The sequence below is a fragment of the Triturus cristatus genome, chromosome 7 (genome assembly GCF_964204655.1).
Source record: "Triturus cristatus chromosome 7, aTriCri1.1, whole genome shotgun sequence".
NCBI classification, from domain to species: domain Eukaryota; kingdom Metazoa; phylum Chordata; class Amphibia; order Caudata; family Salamandridae; genus Triturus; species Triturus cristatus.
Window position 1 is genome coordinate 244,141,797 of NC_140590.1, and position 20,597 is coordinate 244,162,393.

Sequence of the window (20,597 nt, forward strand, 5' to 3'; positions counted from 1 at the left end):
CAAGAGGTCCTTGCCCATACTGCACTGTTGGGAGATGAGTAAATAGCATGATGTGCACTCCACAGGTCATTTTGTCTTCTTCTGCTCCATCTGCTGACATTTACAGTGTGTGTTGACCTGGCTCTGACCCCCACCTTTAAACCGGATCCTCATATTTTCTTTCCCTACCTTTTTTTCTCTGATTATCATTTGAATCCTTCCCTTGTGCCATGTAACCTACAGTGATTTTGTGTCTGCCGAATATTGTTTATATTATTTCTTGGTGCAAGCAGTAAACACATGGCATGGAGCACAAGACTGTAGGGGGGAACGAGGAGTGGTTGCCCATCTCTGCAGATGAAAGACTGTACAGGAAAAGAATACCACTTGGTAAATGTCCTGTGGATTAGGCAGCGTCTAACTTGCGCCAGACGCGCCAAGAAGCAGGTGAGCCACTGCTAAGCATAAGCCATGTCCTTTGAGTATTTCATGTTGGCCAGTGCATTGAGGCGGATGCATTAATGCTGGGTGATGCCATAAAATGGGATGGTGCATCCTGTTACTATAGTTGCTATTTCTTTGCATGGTAAACGTCTGCTAAAACTATGGCCTCATATTAATAGTGCTGTGGGTCTTCAAAGAAGAGATGTTACAGATAGCATTTACCTTCAATGAATATCTGCAACTGAGCATGCCAGAGTGGGAGAATTCTTTTAATAATCTGATTGTACCAGAAGAGGTTGTGAGAAAGAATATAGAACTTCTGGTTTCTTTAAACAACCTCATTCGATTTGGCCTGGCAGACTTAGCTGTCTTCCAGCAACTTGTAAGAAAAAATCATGCTTAAAATAATAATAATAATATATACATAAAGGGGTTTTGAATCAGACCCCTTAAATTGGATTTTCTGTCACAATATTTTGACCAGCCCACAGAACAGCATCCTTAGAATGAGAAATGGGTCCACCCCATTCACCTATTGGCTTTGTTGCCATTGTTATTCACGTTTGGATCAGGCCACTGGTGTATGAGGTGTCAGGCATTGTAACAGACGGGAAACAACATACAACAAAGATGACCACAAGGGATATGCAGCTGCATTTGAAAGCTATTATGCTATGTTATGTTTTGTTTAGCTCACTAATTACCCATGATTTTATGCAGGTGATTCAGCAGGCATGTGGTTCCCACAGAGTTATTCGAAGGGCCAGGTCTGCATCTTCTTGCGAAACTCCAGAAGTGAGAAATAGGAGATTGTGAATGCGGGTGTGTGTGAGAGTGAGAGTGAGGCTTAGCATAGGGGTCTGGCAGGTTGGTGAAAGTGTGTGCAGCTCTACAGGTATGCTGGCTCTGTGTTGTGCAAGACCTTGTATAGGTGCGTTCGGAGTTTTCATTGGCTGCGTTTGTGAATGGGGCGCAAGTGGAGCTCTCTGAAATGGGGTGAGATGTGTGTGCAGAGTAGGAGGTTAAGTATCACTCTTCAAGTGGCATTGTTGATGGTCTGAAGTCTGTGTAGGGGCTGTTTGGAGACTAAGACATAGAGTGCTTTGCCACAGTCGAGTCTGCTTGTGATCAGTTCTTGTGTAAATATGCATCTGGTGTTTTGGGCAGCCACTTGAAGATCTTTCATAGCATGTATAGGATGCAGAAGCAGGCAGCACTCACTGTGCCTTCATGTTGAGATTGCCATCCAGGATGATCCCCAGATATCTGGCGTGGTGAGTGGGTGTTGGTCCTAGCTCTGCTGACCACCAGGTTGTGTTCCACGCAAAAGGTCTGTTTCCGAAGACCAGTACATCCGTCTTGCAGGAGGTAGGTTTCAAGCAGTTGGTTGTCATACAGTTTGCTACCATTGCCATGTAATTGGTGAAGTTGGTTTGGTTGTCTTGTTTGTCAGGTAGTGGATGAGTTGGGTGTCGTCGGTGTTAATGCTTCGGGTCAGATAATGTGGTGAGCAGAGTCATGTGGATGTTGAACAGGGTAGAGCTGGCAGATGATCCCAGGGAGACTCTGCAGATCAGGCTCTTGGTCTCCAATATGAATGGTGACAGTCAGAATTTTGGGTTCTTTCCCTGAGGAAGGAGCAGATCCAGTTGAGGGCAAGTCCTTGAATGCCATGCTTGTAGAGTCTTCTGATGAGTTCGTTGTGGGAGACCGTGCCAAATGCTAGCAGGGAGGTCGAGCAGGATGAGAACCAATGTTTCTCCTCGGTCCAGGATGGGCGAAAAGAAAAAGATAAAAACGTTTTACATCAACAATTTAAATTAAAATGCAACCAATGCACAAAATACCTCTCTTAGAATGATAAAATAATAGAGTACCAAATTGAAGCAGCACAACTATTAAAGGCAGAGTAAGGGATAGAGAGAGGGAGGGAGGTAGATAGAGTGATGCAGAAAGAGGAGACACTTCACGGGGAGGGTGGGAGACAGCAGGGGAATGATGAGAGATCAGGGCGAAAGTGAGGGAAATTTTGTGTGAACACCATGAATCATAGAGGTAGACTCTAGGAAAGTCTCTTTTTTTGCTTCGTTTTCTTACTCTGAAAACATGTAAGTGGTTCAGTGTTTGAATATGAGTTCTGCAAGACTTTTGTGGGGATGCAAGCAATCTAATCTAATACAGGCACCTCATACGCGTTGCAGCTTCCATTTAAATGCTGCAACATAAACAAATATGAAGTATTTAGATGCAAGTATAAAATCAGATTAAAAACATACTTTTTTCAAATATTTATTTTTCATCAATAACTGTGCCACAGCTTCAGCCTTCAAAACAGCTGGTCCTATAGTGTGGTCCTTTCAATGGCACATTGTACTGCCCCTTCAGTATATACGCGCCAACCTGTGGGGATGTGCCCTGTCTCCATGGTCATGACTGTGTCCATAACTGTTCCAATGAGTAGGGCTTCAGCTTGAGGCCTGAGCCAAATCACTACTAAAGGAAAATTCCATCTATTGGACAACTCAACATTTCAGAACCCCTGAGTCTCACAGGACCAGATTTGATAGAATTACGTGACCTCAATCTGAATGTCATTGAAGAGTAAACTTATCAACACATTCCCCAACCTCCCATTTCTAGCGCCTCTTTCCCTCTTCTGAACTATCATTCCTTATTCTAACTTGCACAGAGGCAACTTGTGTGTTGCCCGCAAGATCTGCCAGTCTCCTTAATAGAAAGGGATCATGGTTTATTATGACACAACTTTATTTCACAAATTGCCCACAGTTTAAAATAATTGTGCATAATGTAAAAATACAAATATCTTTCATGTGCGATATGTGAAGAGGAAAATTGCACACATGAAATGCGAAAGTTAATTTTAAAGGAAGCATTTTGTACACACATAAACAAAAAGAACACTCTACCAATGGCAGAATTGTTGCTGTATTATTATGGACAGTTGCACGCTAAAATAATCTCAAATTGAATAGTTGTCTCCTAACCAATGCCTTAGCCTCACCCCAATCCCTCCATTTAATTTGGTGAGTACCTACACTTATTCTTTTCCATTTACAGCACTGTGAACACTTCAAGTCTAAGAATGTTATTCAAATGTGTATCTAGGTAGTGCAGAAACTTTTATTAACATCACTATTAGTATCAAAATCTATTTAGCATTTAGCCCTCCAGGAGACTTTGTTATTCTGAAAGCCCCATATGAGCAACTTTTGGCTACACATTTTTTGATTACTTTTCAGGAAATAAATATTGGTGACTTTAATATGAGGATGGATTCTTGTCTTTCACAAGAAATATGGAAGAAATAATCGATGCTCACAACCTCAAATTGCTTACCACTCACACATCCCATATGAAGGAATGTATGATGTTTCAACGCATACATTCAAAACGAATGGCTTTACAACGCGGTCGTTAAAATGTCCGCGTTGTTACCACGCGTGCCATTACATCGCAGGTCGTATCAATGACTTGCTGTAGGGGACGCGCTGGATTTAGGAATAGTATTAATTACTATTCCTAATCCAGTTTGTGCAACAGCAGGGAAGGTGTTGGATTTAAAATCCAACACATTCCCTGGTGTTGCACGCTGTTTCCCCATATGAAGGGCAATATTTGGACTTAGTGATGGTTAGAGGTCTGAAGGTAGAAAAGTGAGGTATACGACTAGTGGACGTGAAAGATTACTTTATGTTGACATTTGTTATCAAGAGGTCCCCAGCAGACTTTCCAAATCAAAGAATGGATAAAGGATTAATCAGATGCTATTAACAACTATTTAATATCTAAATTATTGGAAGATGAATTGACAAAGATCAATGAAAACCTTCGCAATGATCAGTGCCCCATCGCAAATGTATCAATATTCAGTAAGTTTAATACCGTGATCTGTAATAGGATCACACCACATAAAAAATGTCTGAAACAGCTCACCACCCTGGTGCAAACCCCAATTGGCAGACTGCAAACGCAATTGCAGGAGTTTAGAAACAAAATCTAGAAAACTAAACTCATGGATGATCATCATAAATATATGTCACCTGGGGATCGTTTAGAAAGCCATAGTTGAAGGAAAAATATCTCAATAATAAAACTGAAGATGTAACCAACAAACCAAAGTAATTACATCAGGTGGTACTACAGGCCTTTCAAATCCAAGATTCCTTCTGCTCTGCTCCATTCTATCACCAAAAAGTCCAAAAGGTTTAATACACTTTTTATTTATCAGATTGCAGACATCCATCAGGCCATTGGTAAGAAATGGAGAAGTTAATCCTAAAAATATAGGGCCCAATCCACAAGGGTAAACTTAGACATTTGGTCTAAACTTAGACCAAACGTCTAAGCTTACGGCTTTGGGAATTCACAAAGACCATTAACGAGTGGTCTCTTTATGTCCACACTGGGGGCGAAGATCTGGCCCAAGTGCGAACATAAAAATAGTAATAATGTGCTAATGGTGTACATTATAATTCATATGCAGACATGGAGATGAAAATGCTTATCAGTGGATGAGAACTTTAACAATAAAAGGAGGTTTGAGGGATGTTGTTCACTGGATGAATAGCATTGGGTTGAAGCTCTATGAGGCAAACACTGAGATCTTTCTCATGGGCTTAAGGTATATGATGCCAGTTGCAAGCTGCAGTCCACAACCCCAGAAGCCTTCCATCGTTTTGAAAAGAGCAAAAATCCTAGAGGTGGTGTGGGAGGAGCACCTACATTTTTGGGAACATGCTCAGCTTTATTCTGCTTGAGACACCTCAAACAAATGTTACCCTCTCCGGGCGTGAAGTATCGCAAATCAAATGTAGGATCAATTATTAATGCAAAATTGGACTCCACCATGCCCTAGAGCAACCCTACCCAAAGGACAGATTGGCTGATATGTCGGGTCTGGTGGCTCAGTGGACTAAAGCGTCTGCTGCAGGGGCCTGTGTTCGACCTCATGGTCACTGGTTCAAATCCCGGCGGGTCCACTCAGCCTTTCATCCATCTGAGGTCGATAAAATGAGTACCATTGAGTTGGGTAACAATAAACATCTGTTATTCAGCGCCAAGATACCCGTAGTGGTGAACGTGCGCTTTACAAATACACGTGTTATGTTATGTTATAAGTGTGGGCAGAAGACAAGAGCTAGGCTCATTTTAAGATGGGGCAAGTCTAAAAGTGCACGCCCATGCCTTGGCTGTCTTCAAGGGCTACTAATTAATACATGTATCACATTTAACCTTGTCGGTATAGTGCTTGAAAGCCTTAAAGGGAATGCCCTCATCTAACCGCAGAAGGAAATGTAATGGAATCGGCCGGGGAGAGCACTTCTGAACCCTCCCAGAGCCCGACCATGTTGCAGAAGGGGCCGCAGGTTTGCTATTCTTGGCCACAGATATGAACCTCAGCGCCAGACGACAATTAACATAAGCTCTCACTGGAGTTTCAGAAAAGCAGCCGGAGCTATGCTATTTAGCTCTCAAGTATTCTTAGGGGCATGAGTAATGGCAAACTGCAGTTTGTATCTGTGATAGTTTAAGAGCAGATTACAGCAGCTGGGCACCTAGAGGTGAATAATTTTGTAGTGTGCGCCACACAAAAAGATAAAACTGAAAACAACAACATTTTAAAAGAGGAACACAACACAAAAACAGAGTATGATACCTACTTGACACAATTTCACACCATTAGGACAGACCAATGCAACACAAAAAGCAGACACCGCGCCAACATAGCACAATATCACACCCCAAAAAAATAACCGTGCATTAACAACTCAATATCATACAACATAACACAGTCACAAAATAACACTAATAGTATAACACATCAACAAAACCCAACACAAAAAACTACAAAAAGACACGAAAATAATAAAACACAACCAAAGACAATGAGCAACAAATGACATATAACAGATCATTCCAGCTCAGCACCGCAACATGAACACAACTACACACAATATATCAATTAACACTATAACAACACAACAACAATAACCCCACAGATAGCAAAACAACAAAATGACAATAACAAAAGTCCAACACAATAAAACTTCAAAGACAATACAGAACAAAACAAGCATTCCAACACAATACGCAACATAACATGGTGACAACAACACAAGGCGCCAACACACAACAAAACAACAGAAGACAGTACAATAAAACTTAGAACACTGAGTGTGTATGCATTCTCACATTCATCCATGCGTAACCACAGACACAAATATGAGAATCAATAAAGAAGCGCTTTCAATTAGAAAATAACAGGATCTATTGTGTTTGTCAACGCTTATTTTTAATTGCTGGAGAAAGTGCTAACGCCAAGGCAGCAACTTCCACTGGAAAGGCATTGAGGTAAATTATGTAAGCGTTTTGCTTAATCTCTGGAAATAAAATACGACATTGTCAGATTTGATAATAACTTTTAAGCAAATGAAGGATGTATATTTAATTTCTAGCGTCTGAGGTACCAATCATTGGTTGAGCAAGGGATGCAATTAGGCATGAGTTATGGAGCTGTAATATTAAGCCAAATGGATGCTATCTCTTCACTAAGAAAGCCAGATTATATACAAATAAAATGCATGCTCTTTCCTCGTTGTGTTACAAGCACTCCTCTATTAGGCACAAAAGCGAGTATTAAGTCCATAATTTGTTTGCCATCAGCAAAGATTTAATGGTGGAAGAAATGCACCAGTGAATCATGAAGACCATGGCACCCTTCCTGGGCCTGTTGAATGAAACAGAGGGAAAGTACTTGCCGTGTGGCTAATAGTCCTATTGGCAGAAGAAGCCATGATGTGTTGTCAAAGCCTGTTTGTTTTTCTCCAAGTTGCAGTTAGAATTCTTGCTGCTTGGTCATCTGCTGGTACCTAAATACCATGTTTCCACCTTTCAATGGAGACCTGCAGCAGAACTAGATACAAATGTAGGCTGAGGCTACTGAAGGTGAGGAAGCTAAATCAACAATAGATGACTTAGACCTTTAACCACCATCAGCAGTGTGACAAGCAAGGATCTTGTCTACTTCACAGGTCAGAGAGCAGGCAAAGTTAGAAAGAACAGCAGCCTACTGCAAGAGACTGATAGTGGAACAGGAGAACTTACAGCATTATTGGCGTTCATGTAAATTACAAACACAGTAGTACCCGACAAGGAGAGTACAAGAAAGGGGAATACATATAGACTATGAATCAGTACTGTGAAAAGCTGTCCAGCCGGACAGGGTTAGTTTAATATTATTAAAATGGAAACACAAATACAGTGGGACACACTCCTGTGTCCAACAAGATACATATAACACAAAAAACAAAACAAATGCTCATTCAGAACAGAAGCTTGTATGTTATACATTAAATAGAACAAGCATAAAATTAACAGTGACACCATTGCACAAAAATCGTGTTTGCAGTGTACAAAGAGTCAACGGTGTTTCGATCCCGTGAGAACAATAGTGGGATCATCACCAGGACATTGTATTCCATGCCTGAGTAAAAGTTGCCAAGGGATTAAGGATCAACAGGTGGCCAGGATGAGGAATACAGTTCATACGGAGCGGCAACACCGTCAAGGGATCGGGGCTTCTGGGCGCCGTGATCAAGAGGATGGTTGGGAAGGATTAAAAGCCTCAAGGAGCGGAGTTGGTTTGCACCGTGCAGTGGGCACTAAGCCAAGTAATACTATGAGTGACCGTGATTGCGTGTCTAATAGCCAATTTCAACAAGGCAACATATTACCAATGGAGGCTGAGCCGTGCGATGAGGGGAATTGGAGGGAAACTGTGTAATATTTACAAGCCCTCACCTCCACCGGAGCGACACTTTCTTTGACAGTCCGGTGGCGCATCCATTTTCCATATTTACAAGGTGGCGTTAGGCCACTTTGCATAGCTTAATGCCACCTTGTAAATATGCCCCTTTCCCCTGCAGTCCTCTGTGGCAAAGGGGCGTGCAGTGGGTGTTGCAACAACCATTGCTTTTCTGACTCTGCCCCAGATTTACAAGGCTGAGGCAGTGCCAAAAACGAACACCATGGTATAGCAGGCGTTAGAATAGCGATACGAGGAGAAATTATTCATTTCTCCTCGTTTTTTAGGTCTCGCCTACGCAGTGCACATGCGCTGCTTAAGAGACCTTTAGCCATCGTTCAGCTCTTTTTTGAAGCACATACTCGTGCTTGTGGCAGCATACACCTTGCACGATCACGCAGCGGTGTGCCAAAAGCATGAGTATGTGCTTCGAAAAAGAGCAGACTGCGCATGCATGCATACACAGACGCACCACTCCCGGGCCAGCAAACACACGATTGCAGTGCCAGCGGTGTGTTTTTCTTTTACTGTGACAAGCACACGTGTGGCATGTGCTTTAAAATATCCGCATAGCTTTAAAATATCAGCATTAGTGAATGTGCTTTAAAATATCCACATTGCTTTCAAATATCAGCCTTATACCCGCATTGCTTTAAAATATCAGCATTAGTGAATGTGCTTTAAAATATCCACATTGCTTTCAAATATCAGCCTTAGTTATTCACTCGTGCACTTGTGGGCTCACCTCCTGCTCCCTACCTCATCTCCCTCTCTCTCCTCGCCCACACGTGCCTCTCTCTCCTCGCCCACTTGCTCCGCCCTCTCCGTCTCCTTTTTGAAGACCGCTCGTCTTTTATTTTTTCTCACTTTTCTCATTTTTTCATTGCCTCTCTCGGGCAGCATGTGTTTATTTATGTTCGATCAGACTACCAGCAGCATGTTGTGTACGGCGATGACGTACGCTCTCTCCAGCAGTACGTGCACAGCAGTGAGGGTGTATGTTTCTTCTGGTAGCACGAGGAGTGCATCAGCTGTGATTTATTCTCTCTGACAGCATAGCGGCGCACGCTTCTGATATATATTATCTTTGACTGTTTGCATTGACTTGTATCGTGCACATACATTGTGGATGTAGGCTCCAAATACTGACCTGCGTTTTGTGTCCATGTTGTTTTTGTAGCCTTCTGATGTGTGGACATTTTCTGACAGTGACTGCAAGGGGCTGCATGTTCTTTCTAGTGCCTGGGTTGTTTGTGCATCAGTAATGTTTGTCCTTTATGGCTCCTCGCTGTGCGTGTCAGTGATGCACATTATGTGGGATGTCGTGGGATCTGCATTGTCAATGTGTGTCCTGCCTGCCTGCATTGCTGTGCCTTGGAGATGTGTATTTTCCTCAGCCGCCTCAGGGTGGGTAGTATAGAAATGTGTTATTTCTGGCAGCGTGACTTTTGACATGTGCGATCATTGGACGCCGGTTACATCGCCGACAGTGTATCGGAGACCTATGATCTCCGGCAGCGCGGACTTGCACCGGAGATGGGTGCGCTGCGCTGTGACAACAGATGGTGTGCAGTGTTTTATTTGTATTCTCTCTAGCATCCCATGTGAACAGATGACCCGTGTGCTCTCTACCAGCATCATGCATGTTTTCTTCTGCCACAGAGACCGTATAGTGAACTCTCTGTCCATAGGGTCCCAACTCCTTGTGAGATCTGGGTGGTGGTCGGGAGATGACGTCACTCTTGACTTGGTCACCGCCAGAATATTGTTGTGTACTCAAGCAGAGGCACATCGATTCTTTTTGACCATGCCATCCCTGGTGCAGATTGCAGCTCTGTGGCAGTGGACGCCTTTGTCTTGCTGTGTTAGGGACCAGGAGCAAGGTTAACAGTTCCCTGACACCGCACTGGGTGCGTCTGTGTCTTACTGTGTGGCCATGATACATCACCCCACATCAATCCTAGAGCCGAAACTGGGGGTGGGAAGCTGTTTCAGCTGGTGTCGCACAAAGCTCTTTGTCTTGCTGAGCTAGGGATCATCTAAAATGAGGTGTGTGTAAAGGTGTGCAGCTCAGATATGAGAGGAGATGCAGTGTGGTAGAAGCGTGCATTTTTTCCTGCATCATATGGCTTTAATCCCTTTTGGCAGCGCACTGTATGCACACGCACTCTTTGTAACTAGACCTGCCTTCACTGCTTCCTGCAAAGGTGTTTCTGTCCACATGTAGCTAATTTGTTGTTTTCCTGAATACTTGATGGCTTTGGCGCAGAACACTTTTACTGTTTGCAAACTCTGTGATTTGGTCAATTGCACGGTTTGTTACCTCTCTCTCTTTACCTCGCTACCTTTCTCTACCTCTCTACCTCTCACTCTACCTCTCTACCTCTCCCTCTATCTCTCTACCTCTCTGTCTGTACCTCTCTCTCTCTACCTCTCTCTCTACCTCTCTCTACCTCTCTACCTCTCTCTCTCTACCTCTATCTCTACCACTCTCTCTACCTCTCTCTCTCTACCTCTCTCTTTTTACCTCTCTCTCTCTACCTCTATCTCTCTACCTCTCTACCCCTCTCTCTCTATCTCTCTACCTCTACCTCTCTCTACCTCTCTACCTCTCTCTACCTCTCTCTACCTCTCTACCTCTCTCTACCTCTCTACCTCTCTACACCTCTCTACACCTCTCTACCTCTCTGCACCTCTCTCTACCTCTCTCTACCTCTCTATCTCTCTCCCTCTCTCTCTATCTCTCTCTCTCTACCTCTCTACCTCTATCTCTACCTTGCTCTACCTCTCTCTCTCTACCTCTCTCTACCTCTCTACCTCTCTCTACCTCTCTCTACCTCTCTACCTCCCTACCTCTCTCTACCTCTCTCTACAGCTCTCTCTCCCCTCCTCTCTCTACCTCTCTACACCTTTCTACCTCTCTACACCTCTCTACCTCTCAGCCAGTTGAATTCTGGGAAGCCCAAACCATCAGTATTTCAAATCTGCGCTGAAACGTGGGTAGGATGACCCGTGCAGCTCAGAAAGGGATGTTCTTTTTACATAATTTGTATTTAATAGAATTGGGAAGCAGGAGAACAGTCTCACAGTTGAGATAGGGATTCACATACACTTGCGACCGCTTTTGAATTGGCTTTAAAACCATTCAAAGATGGCTGCAACATCTACGTGGGATGCTGTGGGCTAAGTGGCAGCCGGAGCCTGATAGCACTGCTTGTCCTTTAAAAAAAACAAGCATTGGCATAGCCAATAGGTCTCCCCTTTGGGACCTTATAAGTGTTTAGTTATCCAGTACAATATCCTTGGTGCAACAACATCAGTGTTTAGCCATGCAACAGTTGATGTTGTTGCACCAAGTATATTGTGCTGCATAACTAAATACTTATAAGGCCCCAAAGGCGAGACCTATTGGCTATGCCAATGCTTGTTTGCTCTTTCCATGTGCGCTGCATTCTGCAGTACACATAAAAGGTGCAAATCACCAATATTGATTATTTATGTGCATAAAGGTGTTCCTTCCTGAACATAAACAATCATTTTGTTGTGCCAACACTAGGGGAAACACAGGGGTGAATACGGCGCATCCCTGCATTTTCGAAATGTTGGAGAGCAGCGCTGCCAAATTAGGCGCTTCTCCATGCTCCAACATTTTATTTTATATATGCGCCAACATGCCATGCTCATGACTCACACAAACCCTAACATCCTAGACCTCATCTACTCATTCTTCTGACCCTCACCCCAACCTGTTTACCTCTTTAATGTCTGCTGCATCACCTCCAAGACTCCACCATACCACACACACAAGATCTCACCAGAGACCCACAAACACTTGCAGCAGCCACGTTGCCTGGCTTGAGATGAAGACATTCAAGAAAAACCAAAAAACAGATGATAAATGTCTTCCACTGCTCTGCACCCAGGAGCTGCAATTTCATCACCATGAATGTACGCCTATGAAACGTCTTCGCCCCGACACACCCAGAAAGAACATCTCTTTAACAGTTTTACTGAACTTGAAATAAACCGACACAAAGAGCCACACTAATGAACAGGCGCCCCCCCTCGATTAGAGGAGGGGCGCATTTAGTCGTCCCAGGTAAACCGAAGCCCGTGGGGGTGCCAGTGGGGATGGTCCTTCCTCCCGATGACGTAGGGGGGCATGTTGGGAAAAACCAAAACTGAAAGTATCGGTTATATAAGGCAGCGCCCCTGGGGTCTCCTCCTCTTTGTCTCCTGGGACCCCGGGGAAGCCGCGAGGACGTCTGAAGCAGCGAGGCGTGTGGCACGGTGGGTCTAGGGAGGCCTGGCGTAGCGTTTCTTGGTAGGGTCTTAATCACTTGGGGTGCGATCATCACGTTTTTAGATATAAATAAATTCTTGGTTAGTAGTGGTAACGTTACTCGTACCTCGGGGGCTTCGATCGTTTTAAATTTAAATGAAGATAAGGTTCATAGCTTAGGAATTATATCGTGCTTTGTACAAGCGCTCCAATACCTTCTGTGCATCTGGAGAGGGTTCATCAGCGGGGTAAAGGTGGCTCTGTTGATCCGGGTCGCGAGGGGCCGCGGTGGGCATCGAGATCGCTGTGATGCCGCCGGTTACCCGATGGCGGCATTTATCGGCGGGGCCCAGGATCATCGCGTGAGGTGGGCAATGCGGGTCCGTACTGCCCCCGGAAACTCGCTATTCACCCTTGAATCCGGCCAGCTCCCGCGCATGCGCAAGATCGGGAGTCGGCCCTTTTGGTAGTTCGCGGGTAGCGCGTAGCCGGCAACCAGGCAGGGACTCCAAAGTTCAGCGCCGTGGAAGTGCGCTAAGGGTAGGGTGTGCATAGGCCGAGGGAGCATGATTGACGAAGTGAAGCATCCGTTTATTTTAGTGCTATCCACGTTAGTATGACAGTGACAGACTGCTTTATGCGTGTTCGTATGGGGGGGTGACATTGGCATAGCGCTACAGCAGTCGCTTGCAGGTTTAACTCTGTATTGTGGTCGGTATTGAAGGCGCCGTAAATTATTACTAGGGAAAGGACACCCAGCACTCGGACCCCTCCGCTATCTCTTCAGGCAACATATGGGAAGCAGTTTCTGCCTGGGAAAACGAATTCAGGAAGCATCATTAAAGATGTGGTTCCTCGGCAGCACTGCCGCCTCTGGTGCTGGAAACCAGGGTTCGAGCCTCGAGGTCTTGTCCACATCCTGTGATTCTGGCAAATCACTTAATCTCCTCGGGCCTGCATGTTTAATTTAAATACGGCGCTATTTAAAGCGCTCCATTACCTGCGGGTCCAGTGTGAGCAACAAATATGCAAAAAATATGCAAAAAATATGCTAAATAAATAAATAAATAGCTAAAAATAAAAATAGTAATAGTAAATAAATAAAGAAATGAAGAAAAACAAAACACCAATATTGAAAATGCATTGCCGAGCTCTTGTGCACGTTCCCTCCGCAAGTGCAGCAGCAGACTCACATACCTTCCGGTCAACTTGGCGCTGGATATGCAGCGCAGCAGGGCCGGTCGTCAGGTGGGGGCCGCTTTTGGCCAGAGTGAAGGGGTTTTTAGCGTGCACCAGTTGGCTTGGGGAATTACGTTGGCGGGAGCCTTAATGAGGAGTTTGGCACGCCACTAGGGGAGCGGCTTCTGCGAAGGGTGTCAATACCCCAAAAAAAAAAAATATATATATATATATATAACTTAGATGAGCAATGATTACGTGTTCAATTCGGTCTACTTTTCGGGTGCAGAGGGTTCCGATAAAAAAAAAAAAAAAAAAAAATGATATAAATAAATGGAATAAATAAGAAAGATGGGAAATGACGATGCTATGGGTATTTATCCGGGTGCAGTAGCACGCAGGATGCGGTTTGGGTCATGTGTGGTTATTTTGAGGTATGATATGTTGCGTTCTTTCTTTTAGTAGGTCCAAGCATGGCGCCGAAGCGCGCTCGCGTGAATGCCAAAAAAACCGGCGTCAAAGGAGGACTTCCAGGCCCTGAGCGAACTCTGGGAAGCAGCGAAGCGGCATGGCATGGAGGCGGCGTTGCGAAAGTTAGCAGGCGAACCGGAAGTTCGGCCACAAGAAGAGTTACCGAAGCGGCAAAGGAAGGTCCCGGCTCGTTATAGAGAGGGGCGACAGGTCGTTACCGGCTCGCAGCCTGCAGCAACAGCCGCTGGGGGTGAGTCAATTCCACAGAGCGGGGCCACTCCCGGAGTGGATCAGGCGGGGCAGGGACTGGCAATGAGCACGAACGTGGGTGCCAGGCACATGCTCGGGGTTGCGGGGGGTGTCCCAGGTCCCAGTGTTACCAGGAGGGGCAACAGGGTCCAGTCCACCGGGGCAGGTACCACTCCCGGGAGTTCTCGGGACAGTGGCTGCGCAGGTGTGGGCACAGCCCAAGGAGGTACCCGTCTCAGGGGGCACAGGCGTAGCACAGCCTCCCTCCGCGCTACCGTCAGTGGGGGTGGGTACGGGTCAATCGCCCCCCGGGGTGTCCCCTCTGATATTCGGTTCATCATCCCTAATGTTGACCCCTTCTTCAGCGATTTCATGGCATGTCCCAGCTGAGATCCGGGAAAAAATCCACAAAGGCGAGTTTGTGAATATCTTTGATTTGATAAATGCGGGGGTGGTTCCAAGTAGGCCTCGATCAGGCAAGTTGGTGGATTCTAAACCAAAGACGGTATGGGTAGAGTGGTCCCTGCGTAACTGGGTGACAGGGTTTGCCATTTATGCGGCCATTCTTACGGAGAAAACTCCCTCATTGGCCCCGCAATTATTTGGGTACATGTCGCTCATACATGGGGCAGCCTCCGAGTTTCCGGGTTCAGCCTGGATGCAGTATGACACTACGTTTTGGCAGATGAAGGCGGTTAGGCCGGAGATAGCTTGGGACCAGAGGGAGATCAATCTCTGGCACGCAGAGTTCATGATGTCGAAGTCACCAGGGAGGACGGTTCAGTCCTTTCGATTCGATAAAAACTTTGGGGACAAAAAGCTGGCCTGCTGGCACTATAACAGGAAAGAGTGTAGCAAAGGGGCGGCATGCAGGTTTAAGCACATTTGTGCCTTCTGCGGGGCGCAAGGACATCCAGAGTTCAAATGTTTCAAAAAGCTTGGCAAGCGCGGGGAGCAAGCAACCCCCAAAGGTCGACTGCCCCCCAATTGATGGGAGGAAGCTCCCCACCCCAATCCGCCTGCATGTCCTTGCATACCTCCTCAGCCGTTATAAGAACAGCCGCGACGCTCATATGCTGTACTATGGTTTCAGGGATGGCTTCCGCATCCCTTCACACACCCCTCCAACATCAGTCCCTCCGAGAAATCAGTTGTCTGTTCGGCAGCACCAGGGGTGAGTTCGAGACAAAATCATGAAGGAAGTGCATGCCGGGAGAGTGGGTGGTCCCTTCGATTCCCCACCTGGGGCGTCTTGGGTATGTTCACCGCTGGGGGTGGTGCCTAAGAAAGAGCCAGGCAAGTTCCGACTGATTCACAACCTTTCTTACCCCGCGGGCATGTCTGTCAATGATGGGTTGGATCCCGTTCTCTGCGCAGTCCGATACACTACCTTCGATGCTACAGTGTCCAAACTACAGAGATTAGGCAAAGGAGCCTTAATGGCGAAGTCTGACATACAGTCAGCCTTCCGCCTCTTGCCTGTTCACCCTGATGACACTCATTTGCTCGGTTTCACTTTCGAGGGGCAATACTTTGTAGATCTATGCATGCCCATGGGGTGTTCCATAGCCTGCTCAGTATTTGAGTCGTTCAGCACATTCTTGGAGTGGGCGGTGAGGGACTTGGTGTCATCGGATGATGTTGTGCATTACCTTGATGATTTTTTGTTCATGTGTCCCCCGGGGGACCAGGCATGCGGGAGGGCCCTAAAAGGTTTCCAACGGTTGGCCGAGGCATTGGGGGTCCCCTTAGCTGAAGACAAGACCGAGGGCCCCGCCACCTGCCTATGCTTTCTTGGGATTGAGATAGATACCGTGGCCGGGCAGTGCAGGCTACCGCAGGCGAAGGTGAGGGCTTTCAGGGCTGCGATAACTGCATGTTTGACAGCCAAAAAAGTGACTCTTCATCAACTGCAAGTTTTGGTGGGACAGCTTAATTTTGCGTTAAGGATTATTCCGATGGGGTGAGTTTTTGCTAAAAGCATAGCACGAGCGATGTCAGGCCTGCGGGCAAAACACCACCACACCAAATTGTCAGCGGAGGTCAGAGGGGACTTGAGAACATGGCAGGCCTTTTTGGCGAATTTCAATGGAACTCTATTATGGCAACGACCTTCCCTGACTAACAAGGAGTTAGCACTTTACACTGATGCACCGGTGGCGTTGGTTTTGGGGCGGTGTTGGGCTCCCGGTGGTGCATGCAGCAGTGGCCTGGGGACTGGGTTGCGTCTGGGCTCACACGCAACGTTACCTTTTTAGAGCTGTTCCCCATTATTGTCGCCCTTCAGATATAGGGGGCGTCAATTGCTAACGCGAGAATTTTATTTTGGTCTGATAGTATGTCTGCAGTGTTGGCCATAAATAATCAAAGCGCCAAATGTCCATGGGTGCTGCGTTTACTGAAGTATCTCATCCACTTGTGTCTAATGCATAACGTGCACTTTTCTGCCAAACATGTACCAGGAGTTGATAATGCAGTGGCTGATGCTTTGTCTCGATCTAAGTTGGCAGAGTTCAGGGCACGCTGGCCGCAGGCGGACGAAGTGATGGCGGAGTTCCCAGAGGAGTTGTGGAGGCTTGGTGCCCCATTGCAACAGACCTAATTGCAGCATCACTGGCACCCAAGACTAAACGTATGTACGAAAAAGCTTGGGGGGTGTACACTGCATCGCTGAATTCAGACTAGGATGTAGACAGATTCTCTCCAGAGGGGTGCTGGCTTTTCTGGTGCACCAAAAGGAAGATGGGAGGTCAGTGTCATTAGTGCGCCGGCAATTGTCCGCCATTGCCTTCTTTGCAGGGCTGCGGGGAGTTAAGGATCCCACCAAAGTCTTTAGGGTAAGGAAGGCCATCAGGGGTTGGGAGCGTATGGCACCGGGAGCACCAGACGGTAGGCGCCCCATCAACATGGAGAGGTTGGGAAGACTGTTGGGAGTTCTACACCAGGTTTGTCGGTCGGAGTATGAGACCAAGTTATTCAGCATCGCCTACGTGCTGGCTTTCTTTGGGGCTTTGCGTATTTCTGAGTTAGTACCACAGTCAGCGATGGCCGAGGGGGGCCTAAGGGTGACGGATGTCCATGTTGAGGCACGGGCTCTTCACATCAGGATTCGCAGGTCAAAAACAGATCAGTTAGGGAAGGGCATTTGGGTAAAACTGCTTGCAGCGCACGATACAGCGGTATGTCCGGTGGCACTGGCACGGGATTATATCAAGGGGCGCCCGATGGTGGCATCAATGAGGTTCCTGGTCCATCAGAATGGGACTCCTATGACGCGTTATCAATTTACTAAGGTGTGTCGGCGAGCATTAGCCTGCCTGGGGGAGGATGCCTCACAGTTTTCATCCCATTCCTTTCGGATAGGGGCGGCCACCACAGCAGCAGCTCTGGGCCTACCGTCGGACGCGATTAAAAGGGTGGGTCGATGGCATTCATCATGTTTTCAGCGGTACGTGAGGCCGGACCTAGTGTAGTTGAAAAAAGGATGCCCGGGGGCACAAGAGTCGGTGGGTAACAGCAATTCTCTCTTTCTTGCAGTTGATGCCTGTAGCCCGGTGCACGCATGTTGGTGTGGGCATTCCGTGATTCGCAGAGCGGAGCAGCAATTTCGCGGGTCCAGTCTGGAAGAATCGCAAAAAGCGGCAGGGGGGTCTGGAGTTGCAGGATATGTTTGGTCATTTTGAACAGGCGTTAAGATCTGGGATTTTGCCGCGACCTGACATAATAGTCATCCACGCCGGTGGAAATGAGATGGCATCCCTAGGGAGGCGCGGGGTGCGCGAGGCTTTGTTTTCAGTCATGGCTAAGTTTCGACAATGCATACCGACGGCAACAATATTATGGTCTGAGGTGATTCCGCGAGTTACCTGGGGCAAAGGGGTTTCTGTAAGAGCCATGAATGAGTCTGTAAAGAAGCTGAATCACTCCATAGCAAAAATGTTCCTAAAGTCCTCAATGGGCACTATTAGGCATCGATTGCTGCATCCCAGAATGAGAGAGTTGTTCCACAAGGACGGGGTGCATTTGTCCACCAAGGGAATGGCGACATTTATCCATACAGTACTGGGGGCTATTTTTGACCACAGTCAGCGCTCGTTGGAAGGGGGAGGGCGATTGCGCCAGTAACCTTCTCGCCCTGTGGCGCAGCACTGACAGTTAAAACAAAAAGGGGGCATGCGCAGCACTGGAGGTTCAGGACTGATTGGAGCCCAAGAAGGGGCATGATAGAACGGTACAGTGGGTAGGCGGAGAGGGGACTGACCTGCTGGTGGTCCCGGACTCTACTGCCGAGGGTAGGCACGGGGATGGGACTGACCTGCCGGTGGTCCCACCTCTACTGCCTTATCCCGCAACATATGGACTGTGTGGACCAGTTGGAGGATGCCGGTGTTCAGGTACCTCGGTGGGCCGATGGGCTATGCGGTGCCCTGTATTTCAACGGATGCAATGTTTGCTGTAGTGCGTTGGGGCCTGCCGGCACAAGGTGCGCAGCCGAATTGATCGGCCGAGTCGGCCAACAAATTTAAGGACATGTGTGTGGCTAAGCTGGTAACATGTACAATGTGATGCTCAATGTTTTACTGCCTTTGACATATGTAGGTTGCAATGTCTGTTGCTGCAATTTGTTATATATCCAATAATGTTTACTCGTTTGCCCTGCATTAGTTGTGTAGATTTATATAATTGATGAATAAAAGTCTACGCCTTTGACAACATAATTGATTCCGGATATCTTTTGGCTCGGTGGGCCTGGAAGAGTGTAAGAAGGGTGGGGGACTGAGTGTTTCCTTGTGCGCGTACTATTAAGTTCCCTCGTTTCCAGGTTGGGAGATAATGTGAATGTGCATGTCGATATCTCTCCTGCTACAGAGTGTGTCATTGTTAGTCACTGACGTAAAAAGGCATGATAGAATGATGAGGATTGAATGCAAAATACAGAGGGGCAGATTTACAAGCCCCTTGCTCCACTTTTGCGTCACTTTTAACAGGGGAAAATTGACGCAAAAGTGGCGCAAGGGGCTTGTAAATCTGCCCCAGAATATTTAATGACTACGTAATACATATGGTGCAACACAACGGTATGAATGAAAAGGGATACTTGTGATGTATAAAGCTCAAGGCAAGAGGTTATTTCAAAATGAAATATCCATCCTGGGATAATTGTTCTTTTTGCTAATAGCTATTTGGGAAGCTCACGTGTTCTTCTCCCAGTAGCATAGAATGTGCATCCACCGTTCAGCCTATCACAGGACTGTTGGCATGGCAATGAAGTCAGAGAGGAGGATTCTCTCCAAATGCTGTCATACAAATGAATTTCCGGTATTTATACATAACATTGGTTCAATTAGAAGAAGGGTTGATGTGCACTGCAATTCCCCAGTAAATGCTGCTGCATAAATTGACAATCGGGAAGAAAAAAGATTGCAAATAAAATCTATCAGGTGTTTTACTTTTACCCCCTCACACCTCAAGATTTGTTAGGCAGCATGACATTTTCTATACAAAAATCCAGATGGTCAAATTCGGTAGGACAGACTGACCTCTACCTCAGGTCAAGCGGAAACTTTTTTTCATACACTTTGGGCGTAACCCCACTGGCAGTCCTCCTGGGAGGGCATCAGCTACCGCCTACCGCCTGGCGAGGGTGGCGAAAATCTCCTAACGAAAGGATGTGAAACGCCGCCTGTTGGGGAATCAGAGTAATGACACTCCAACCAAATACATGACACTTCTATGCAATTTAGGCCTGACAGTTGTGAGACGCAGTGCTGCCCACTGCTGGAGGGCCATGCGCTATTCCTGCCCGCAAAGGAAGAGTAGTGGAAATTAGATATAAACAGATGCATGGCTGTTGGGAAAGAAATATAATAAGATTTGGCGGTCATAAGGAGAAAAACGATACAAAGGCCTATCCTCTGATATGAGACAGAGATGATTTATAAATCTCTTATAGGCCGCTCTGTGCTTCACCTTCTAGTCTGACTGGTATTTTGTAGTTGGACTGCGATGTGTGCGATGGCATGCCTCCTTAATTTTGTATGACATCCACCCTGCCAGCTCTGTATCAAAGTCATTAATAGGTATTGGAGTGTTTTTTTTGTTGTTTTTGTTTAAAAACTAGTGAAATATTTAAAAAAAAATAGATTTGTGTGACTGGTCTCTGGATTT

At 46.3% G+C, this 20,597-nt stretch overlaps 2 long non-coding RNA genes across 3 annotated transcripts; one reads left to right on the forward strand and one right to left on the reverse strand.

The window, feature by feature from the left end:
* Positions 1-673: 673 nt before the first annotated feature.
* LOC146809320 (uncharacterized) lies at positions 674-12,953 on the reverse strand. The gene is made up of 2 exons (XR_014966399.1): positions 12,746-12,953; positions 674-2,185 (listed from the first exon to the last, which is right to left on the reverse strand). It is a non-coding gene; the product is annotated as an uncharacterized LOC146809320 (long non-coding RNA).
* On the forward strand, positions 12,485-19,140 carry LOC146809321 (uncharacterized). 2 transcript variants are annotated; one of them, XR_014966400.1, is made up of 4 exons: positions 12,485-12,572; positions 14,172-14,430; positions 16,933-17,061; positions 17,967-19,140. It is a non-coding gene; the product is annotated as an uncharacterized LOC146809321 (long non-coding RNA). The 2 variants fall into 2 exon arrangements; XR_014966401.1 differs by having other exon boundaries at positions 12,485-12,538; positions 14,175-14,430.
* Positions 19,141-20,597: the final 1,457 nt, after the last annotated feature.